The sequence below is a fragment of the Moschus berezovskii genome, chromosome X (assembly GCF_049115385.1).
Source record: "Moschus berezovskii isolate FMDL1 chromosome X, NW_MosBer_1.0, whole genome shotgun sequence".
Lineage (NCBI taxonomy): Eukaryota > Metazoa > Chordata > Mammalia > Artiodactyla > Moschidae > Moschus > Moschus berezovskii.
In genome coordinates this window covers 78,105,015-78,114,374 of record NC_142488.1, presented here as the reverse complement: position 1 = coordinate 78,114,374, position 9,360 = coordinate 78,105,015, and the positions used below count along the sequence as shown (strand labels likewise).

The following is a 9,360-nucleotide window of genomic DNA, read 5'->3' as shown; positions in this document are numbered from 1 at the left end:
AGAGTACTAGAGTGGTGTGCCACTGCCTTCTCCTCCCAGAGAGGCATCCTCTACCAAAGTGCAAGCAGGCTCCCAGTTGCTAACCAAGACTTCTTGGGATTCTGGGCAGTTGTCATTCGCTGGGAGCCAGAGTTCAGCTCCCCAGAAGAGACACATGGCACATCTGAGACAGGCGTGCCTGCTGCCACCCAGGAAACTGAGCACCTGGGACTGGGGAGGTGATAAAATGCACTCTCCAGCTGGGGAGACTGTGTTTGACAAGTACCTGGTCGCCTGAGCTGCTTGGACCCGGAAAGGGCAAAAACACAGGCCCAACGGAGTCTGTGCCTTTGTGGAGTACCCAAGAATCCGAACCTGAGCACGTTAGACCTGGGAAGTGCACACAACCCAGGGCCCGCCTCAGATAGTTCCCTGGTGGAGCAATCTAGAGCCTGAGAAGTGTAGACTGGGAAAGCACACGTGCCTTGAGAGGGGGCAAACCCAGTGCGGTCGAGACACTGCTAGCACTCCCTACACATGCCAGTAATATTTGTTTGCAGTATTCCTCCCTCCCCGCAGCACGACTGAACAAGTGAACCTAAATAAGTTACCACCTTTACCCCCTTGTGTCAGGACAGAAATTAGACACTGAAGAGACCAGCAAACAGAAGAAGCTAAAATAAACAGAGGGAACTGCTTTGCAAGTGACAGGTGCAACAGATTAAAACCCTGTAGTTGGCACCAACTACATTGGAAGGGACTTACAGATCTTGAGAAGTATAAGCCGGGTCAAGGAACTATCTGAAACTGAACCGACCCCACACTGCCCACAACAGGTCCAGAGAAATTCTTAGATATATTTTTACTATTATCATTTTTTAAGTCCTCTATTATGCCTTTAATTTTCATTTTTTAACCTACTATTAACTTATTAAAAAAAGACCCTAATTTTAAAGCAAACTTCATATATATATATATATATATAATTTTGTGACTTTGTTTTGCTTTTTAAGATTGTATTTTTGAGAACCTAACCTCTACTCTAGATTTTTAATCTTTGCTTTTTAGTATTTGTTACTAATTCTGTACCTTTAAGAATACAATCTTCGGTACCCATTTTTACTTGGGAGTGTGATTACTGGCTTGATCGCTCTCTCCCCCTTTTGACTCTCCTTTTTCTCCACCAGGTCGCCTCGATCTCCTCCCTCATCCTTCTCTTCTCTACCGAAATCTGTGAATCTCTTTGTGTGTTCTGGGTTGTGGAGAACACTTAGGGAACTGATTACTGGCTGGATCTCTCTCTCTCCTTTTGATTCCCCCTTTTCTCCTCCTGGCCACCTCTGTTTCCTTCCTCCCTCTTCTCTTATATATGTAACTCTGTGAACCTCTCTGAGGGGTCCAGAATATGGAGAGCACATAGGGAATTAATTACTGGTTAGCTTGCTCCTTCCCCTTTTGATTCCCCCTCTACTCCTCCTGGTCACCTCTATCTCCCTCCTCCCTCTTCTTTTCTCCATGAAACTCGGTGAACCTCTCCGTGTGTCCCTCACTGTGAAGAAGCATTTCATCATTAACCTAGATGTCTTATTATCGGTTCTGTATACATGGAGAAGTTTTGAGGCTACTGTAAGAATAATACTGAAAACCAGAGACAGGAGGCTTCAGTCCAAAACCTGAGAACAACAGAGATCTCCTGAATCAAGGGAGTATTAACTGATAAGAGCTCATCCCAAAGCTTCCATACCTACACTGACCCAAGAGCCAACAAGGTCCGGAGAAAAACATACCATGCAAATTCCCCAGCACCGCAGGAACATAGCCCTGATCTTCCATATACAGGCTGCTCAAAGTCTCACCAAACACAGACATCTCAAAACTCACTACTGGACACTTCATTACAGCCCAGAGAGAAGAAATCCAGCTCCACCCACCAGAACACCGATGCTAACTTCCCTAACCAGGAAACCTTGGCAAGCCACCCGTCCAATCCCACCCACAGCGAGGAACCTCCAGAATAAAGAGGGATCAAAAACTGCCAGAATACGGAAAGACCACCCCAAACAGAACAATCTAAGCAAGATGAAAAGACAGAGAAATGCTCAGCAGATAAAGGAACAGGATAAATGCCCACCAAACCAAAAACAAGAGGAGGAGATAGTGAGACTACCTGAAAAAGAATTCAAAATAATGATGGTAAAATTGATCCAAAATTTTGAAAACAAAATGGAGTTACAGATAAATAGTCTTGAGACAAGGATTGAGAAGATGCAAGAAATGTTTAACAAGGACCTAGAAGAAATAAAAAAAGAGTGAATCAACAATGAATAATGCAATAAATGAGATTAAAAAATCACTCTTGGGGAACCAACAGTGGAATAACGGAGGCAGAAGATAGGGTAAGTGAGGTAGAAGATAGAATGGCAGAAATAAATGAAGCAGAGAGAAAAAAGAGAAAAGAATGAAAAGAAATGAGGAAAACCTCAGAGACCACTGGTACAATGTTAAATGCCCCAACATTAGAATCACAGGAGTCCCAGAAGAAGAAGACAAAAAGAAACGCCATGAGAAAATATTTGAGGAGATAATAGCTGAAAATTTCCCTAAAACGGGGAAGGTAATGGTCACCCAAGTCCAAAAACCCAGAGAGTCCCAAACAAGATAAACCCAAGGCGAAACAACCCAAGACACATTTTAATCAAATTAAGAAAGATTAAACACAAAGAACAAATATTAAAAGCAGCAAGGGATGAGCAACAACAATAAAAGAAAACACACAAGGGGATTCCCTTAAGGATAACAGCGTATCTTTCAACAGAAACTCTTCAGGCCAGAAGGAAATGGCAGGACATACTTAAAGTGATGAAAGAGAAAAACCTACAACCCAGATTACTGTACCCAGCAAGGATCTCATTCAAATACGAAGGAGAAATCAGAAGCTTTACAGACAAGCAAACGCTGAGAGAATTCAGCACCACCAAACCAGCTCTCCAACAAATGCTAAAGGATCATCTCTAGACAGGATACAGAGAAAAGGTCTATATCCTCGAACAGAAAACAACAAAATAATTGGCAAAGGGATCATACTTATCAATAATTACCTTAATGTGAATGGGTTGAGTGCACCAATGAAAAGACAAAGACTTCTTGAATGGATACAAAAACAAGACCCCAATATATGTTGTCTACAAGAGACCCACCATAAAACAAGGGACACATACAGACTGAAAGTGAAGGGGTGGAAAAAGATATTCCATGCAGATGCAGACAAAAAGAAAGCAGGTGTAGCAATGCTGATATCAGATAAAATAGACTTTGAAATAAATGTTTTGAAAAAAGACAAAGAAGGACACTGCATAATGATCAAAGGATCAATCAAAGAAGAAGATACAACCATTATAAATATATATGCACCCAACACAGAAGCACCACAATATGTAAGACAATGTTAATAAGTATGAAAGAGGAAATTAACAGTAATACAATGATAGTGGGAGACTTTAATACCCCACTCACAAACTATGGATAGATCGACTAAAAAGGAAATTAACAAGGAAATACAAACCTTAAATTATAAAATGGAACAGTTACACCTAATAGGACATTTCACCCCAACACAAGGAATTTCAACACTTTCTCTAGTGCACATGGAAACTGCTACAAGATAGATCACATCCTGGGCCATAAATCTAGCCTTGGTAAAATAAAAAAAAAATGAAATCATTCCAAGCATCTTTTCTGAGCACAATGAAGCAAGATTAGATGTCAACTACAGGGTAAAAACTATTAATAATTTCAACATATGGAGGCTGAACAACACGCTTCTGAATAACCAACAAATCACAGAAGAAATCAAAATACGCATAGAAAATGAAAACACATAGAAATCAAAATATGCATAGAAAATGAAAATGAAAACACAACAACCCAAAACCTATGGGACAATGAAAAAGCAGTGCTAAGGGGAAGGTTCATAGCAATACAGGCTTACCGCAAGAAACAAGAAAAAAGTCCAGTAAATAAGCAAACTTTACACCTAAAGCAACTAGCAAAGGAAGCAATGAAGAACCTCAGGGTTAGTGGAAGGAAGGAAATCTTAAAAATTAGGGCAGAAACTAATGCACAAGAAACAAGAGACCATAGCAAAAATCAACAAAACCAAACGCTGGTTCTTTGAGCAGATAAATAAAATTGACAAGCCACTAGCCAGACTCATCAAGAAATAAAGGGAGAAGAATCAAATCAACAAAATTAGAAATGAAACTGGAGAAATCACAACAGGCAACACAGAAATACAAAGGATCATAAGAGACTATTATCAGGAAATATATGCCACTAAAATTGACAACTTGGAAGAAGTGGATGAATTCTTAGAAAAGTATAACTTGCCAAAACTGCACCAGGAAGAAATGGAAAATATTAACAGACTCAACACAAGCATAGAAATCTAAAATGAAATCAGAAATCTTCCAACACACAAAAACCCAGGAACAGACAGCTTTACAGATGTATTATACCAAAATATTTAGAGAAGAGCTAACACCTATGCTACTCAAACTGTTTTAGACTATTGCAGAGGAAGGTAAACTTCCAAACTCATTCTAGGAGGCCACCATCACCCTAACACCAAAACCTGACAAAGATGCCACAAAAAAAGAGAACTACAGGCGAATATCACTGATGAACGTAGATGCAAAAATTATTAACAAAATTCTAGCAATCAGAATCCAACAACATATTAAAAAGATCATACATCATCACCAAGTGGGCTTTATCCCAGGAATGCGAGGATTCTCCAATATCCACAAATAAATCAATGTAATACACCACATTAAAAATTGAAAAAATAAAAACCATATGATTATCTCACTAGATGCACAGAAAGCCTTTGACAAAATTCAACATCCATTTAAGATAAAAACCCTCCAGAAAGCAGGAATAAGAGGAGCAACCCTCAGCATAATAAAAGCTATATATGACAAACCCATAGCAAACATTATCCTCAATGGTGAAAAATTGAAATCATTTTCCCTAAAGTCAGGAATAAGACATGAGTGCCCACTCTCACAACTACTATTCAACATAGTTTTGGAAGTTTTGGCCACAGCAAGCAGAGCAGAAAAATAAATAATAGGAATACAGATTCAAAAAGAAGAATTGAAACTCAATATTTGCAGATGACATGTCTCTACACAGAAAACCCTAAAGACTCCCCCAGAAAATTCCTACAGCTAGCCAATGAATATAGTAAAGTTGCAGGATATAAAATTAACACACAGAAATCCCTTGCATTCCTATACACTAACAATGAGAAAACAGAAAGAGAAATTAAGGAAACAATTCCATTCACTATTGCAATGAAAATAATAAAATACTCTAGGAATATATCTACCCAAAGAAAATAAAAACCTATATACAGAAAACTATAAAACACTGATGAACAAAATCAAAGAGGGCTCTAATAGGTGGAGATATATACCATGTTCATGGATTGGAAGAATCTGTACAGTGAAAATGAGTATACTACCCAGAGCAATCTATAGATTCAATGCAATCCCTATCAAACTACTAACAGTATTTTTCACAGAGCCAGAACAAATAATTTCACAATTTGTATGGAAATACAAAAAACCTCGAATAGCCAAAGCAATCTTGAGAAAAAATAAAGCAATGAGAGGAATCATCCTGACTGACTTCAGACTATACTACAAAGCTACAGTCATCAAGATAGTATGGTACTGGCACAAAGACAGCAATATAGATAAATATGGAATAAAAAAGAAAGCCCAGAGATAAATCCATGCAGCAATGGACTCCTTATCTTTGACAAAGGAGGCAAGAATATACATTGGAGAAAAGACAATCTCTTTAACAAGTGATGCTGGGAAAACTGGTCAACCACTTGTAAAAGAATGAAACTCGAACACCTACTAACACCATACACACAAAAAAAACCTCAAAATTGATTAAAGATCTAAATGTAAGACCAGAAACTCTAAAACTCCTAGAGGAAAACATAGGAAAAACACTCTCTGACATAAATCACAGCAGGATCCTCTATGGCCCACTTCCCAGAGTAACATAACTAAAAGAAAAAATAAACAAATAGGACCTAATTAAACTTAAAAAGCTTTTGCACAAAGAAGGAAACTATAAGCAAAGTGAAAAGACAGTCTTCAGAATGGGAGAAAATAATAGCAAATGAAGCAACTGACAAAGAATTAATCTCCAAAATATACAAGCAATTCCTGTAGCTGAATTACAGATAAATAAACGAGCCAATCAAAAAAATGGGTCAAAGAGCTAAACAGACATTTCTCCAAAGAAGACATACAGATGACCAACAAACACATGAAAAGATGGTCAACATCACTCATTATCAGAGAAATGCAAATCAAATCCACAATAAGGTACCATCTCACACCAGTGTGAATGCCTGCTATCAAAATGTCTACAAACAATGAATGTTGGAGAGGGCATGGAGAAAAGGGAACCCTCTTACACTGTTGGTGGGAATGCAAACTAGTACAACCACTATGGAGAACCGTGTGGAGATTCCTTAGAAAAAAACTGGAAGTAGAACTGCCATATGACCCAGAAATCCCACTGCTGGACATACACACCACGGAAAACATAATTGAATGAGACACATGTACCCCAATGTTCATTGCAATACTGTTTGAAATAGCCAGGACATGGAAGCAACCTAGATATCCATTGGCAGACAAATGGATAAGAAAGCTGTGATACATATACTCAATGGAATATTTCTAAGCCTTTAAAAATAATACATTTGAATCAGCTCTAATGAGGTGGCTGAAATGGAGCCTATTATACAGAGTGAATTAAGCCAGAAAGAAAAACAACTATGTAGTATACTAACACATATATATTGAACTTAGAAAGATGATTATAAACCTATATTGGAGACAGTAAAAGAGACACAGATATATAGAACAGTCTTTTGGACTCTGTGGAAGAAGGTGAGGGTGCGATGATTTGAGAGAATAGAATTGAAACATGTATATTATCATATGTGAAACAGATCTCCATTCCAGGTTTGATGCATGAGATAGGGTGCTCAGAGCTGGTGCACTGGGATGACCCAGATGGATGGGATGTGGAGGGAGGTGAAAGAGGTTTTCAGGATTGTGAACACATGTACATCCATGGCTGATTCATGTCAATGTAAGGCAAAGCCACTACAATATTGTGAAGTAATTCAGTTCAATTCAATCATTCAGTCGTGTCCGATTCTTTGCGACCCCATGAATAGAAGCATGCCAGGCCTCCCTATCCATCACCACCTCCCAGAGTCCACCCAAACCCATATCCATATTTTATTATGGCACGAAGTTTTCTGTTTGGTAGTGGTCACCCCTGAACAAGAAGGTTGAAGAGTAAAATGAAAGAAAAGTATTTTCACTTCATAGAAACACTCAATTTCCTATTTCTTAGTGCAGATGCCTGTAAAGTGGTAATTTTATTTAAAATCACCTCCTCATTTTCTGGCTTCCTTTTTGACAAGCTTTCCTGTTTTGTATGTTACTAATATTTTCTTTTTTGCCATTTATTAATTTATCTATTCCTAATGGAAAAGACTCTGATGCTGGGAAGGATTGGGGGCGGGAAGAGAAGGGGATGACAGAGAATGAGATGGCTGGATGGCATCACCCACTCGATGGACATAAGTTTGAGTGAACTCCGGGAGTTGGTGATGGACAGGGAGGCCTGGCGTGCTGTGATTCATGGGGTCGCAAAGAGTCGGTCACGACTGAGTGACTGAACTGAACTGAATGGAAAAGTGAAACTCACACCAAGCACTTTAGCTTATAAAACATATTTCTTAAGAGTGGCAACAGCAAAATTGTAAACAAAGAAGTGCCAAGAAATTGTTCCCCCATGAAGATATTGAATAAATAATAAACCTGACTTTAATATTTATATAGAAGCTCTTGATCTATGAGAATAAAGTAAATGCCCAATCAAGAAACAGTCAAGTCCTTTGAGAGAGAGAGAAGGAGGCAGTTCAGCTACAGGAACCAAACAAAGCCTAAGTCAAAAGAAATTGTTTCTTCAAGCTCTATCTGGCAGCGGTTCTGATGGTGAAGTTGACAAAAAGTTAAAGAGGAAAAAGCAAGTTGCCCCAGAAAAAGCCGTAAAAAAGCAAAAGACTGGTGAAACTTCAAGATCTCAGTCATTTCCAAGCACAATAAGAGCAACGGAGGTGATAGAATGTTTTAGATCGGAAAAATGAAGTATATCAGTGTTCAAGGATTTAAAGGCAAAGTCTTAATTGATATTAGAAAATGCAAAAAGATCCAGAAGGTGAAATGAAGTCAGGAGATGGAATGGAGAGGGAGGTGGGAGGGGGATTCAAGATGGGGAACACATGTACATCCATGGCTGATTCATGTCAATGTATGGCAAAAACCACTACAATATTCAAAAGTAATTAGACTCTAATTAAAATAAGTTAATTAAATTAAAAAAAGAAAAATATTTCTTTACATCTTGAGAAGTAGAGCTAGTTGAAGGAATAGATTTCTGACATCAATGATGCAGTAAGAAAACTGTAAGATCAGAGCCATAAAACACCTTGCTGTTCTAGTTGTTTTGTTGTCTTTTTACTCTGGCTTTTGCTTTCTAAACATCGTTTTTTGAGCTATTGTATATATGGATTGCAGAAAAATTTGTAAGATGAATACTTTTTAAAATGTGCATTATCACAGTGCAGAGATGATGTATTTCCTCAGCAGTTCTGTAGATTTTCTGGGTGCCAACAAGGAGTTCTGTTGTCTCTGGTGTGTCAGTTGGGGTGATGAGGATAAACTGATACCTTTGATTCCCGTGTACATTCTAGAAGGATCCATTCATAATAAACTAGGAGACTCTACAACAAAAATAAATAAACCATGCATTAATTTTTTATAAAATAAGCATTTCATTCTTTTTTTTAATAGTTCAATTTTTTTAAGTTCTTTTTTAAAATTGTAATTGGAGGCTAATTACTTTACAATATTGTAGTGGTTTTTGCCATACATTGACATGAATCAGCCATGGGTGTAAACGTGCTCCCCATCCTGAAACTCGTCCCACCTCTCTCGCCATCCCATCCATCTGGGTCATACCAGTGCATCAGCCCTGAGCACCCTGTCTCATGCATCGAACCTGGACTGGCAATGTGTTTCACATATGATAATATACATGTTTCAATGCTATTCTCTCAAATCATCCCACCTTCGCCTTCTCACAGAGTCCAAAAGACTGTTCTATACATTTGTGTCTCTTTTGCTATCTCACATATAGAGTCATCATTACCATCTTTCTAAACTCAATGTATATGCATTAGTATACTATATTGGTGTTTTCCTTTTTGGCTTA

At 38.2% G+C, this 9,360-nt stretch overlaps 1 pseudogene; it reads left to right on the top strand.

The window, feature by feature from the left end:
• Positions 1–7,953: 7,953 nt before the first annotated feature.
• LOC148773357 (activated RNA polymerase II transcriptional coactivator p15-like) lies at positions 7,954–8,555 on the top strand (annotated as a pseudogene).
• The last annotated feature ends 805 nt before the right edge of the window (positions 8,556–9,360 follow it).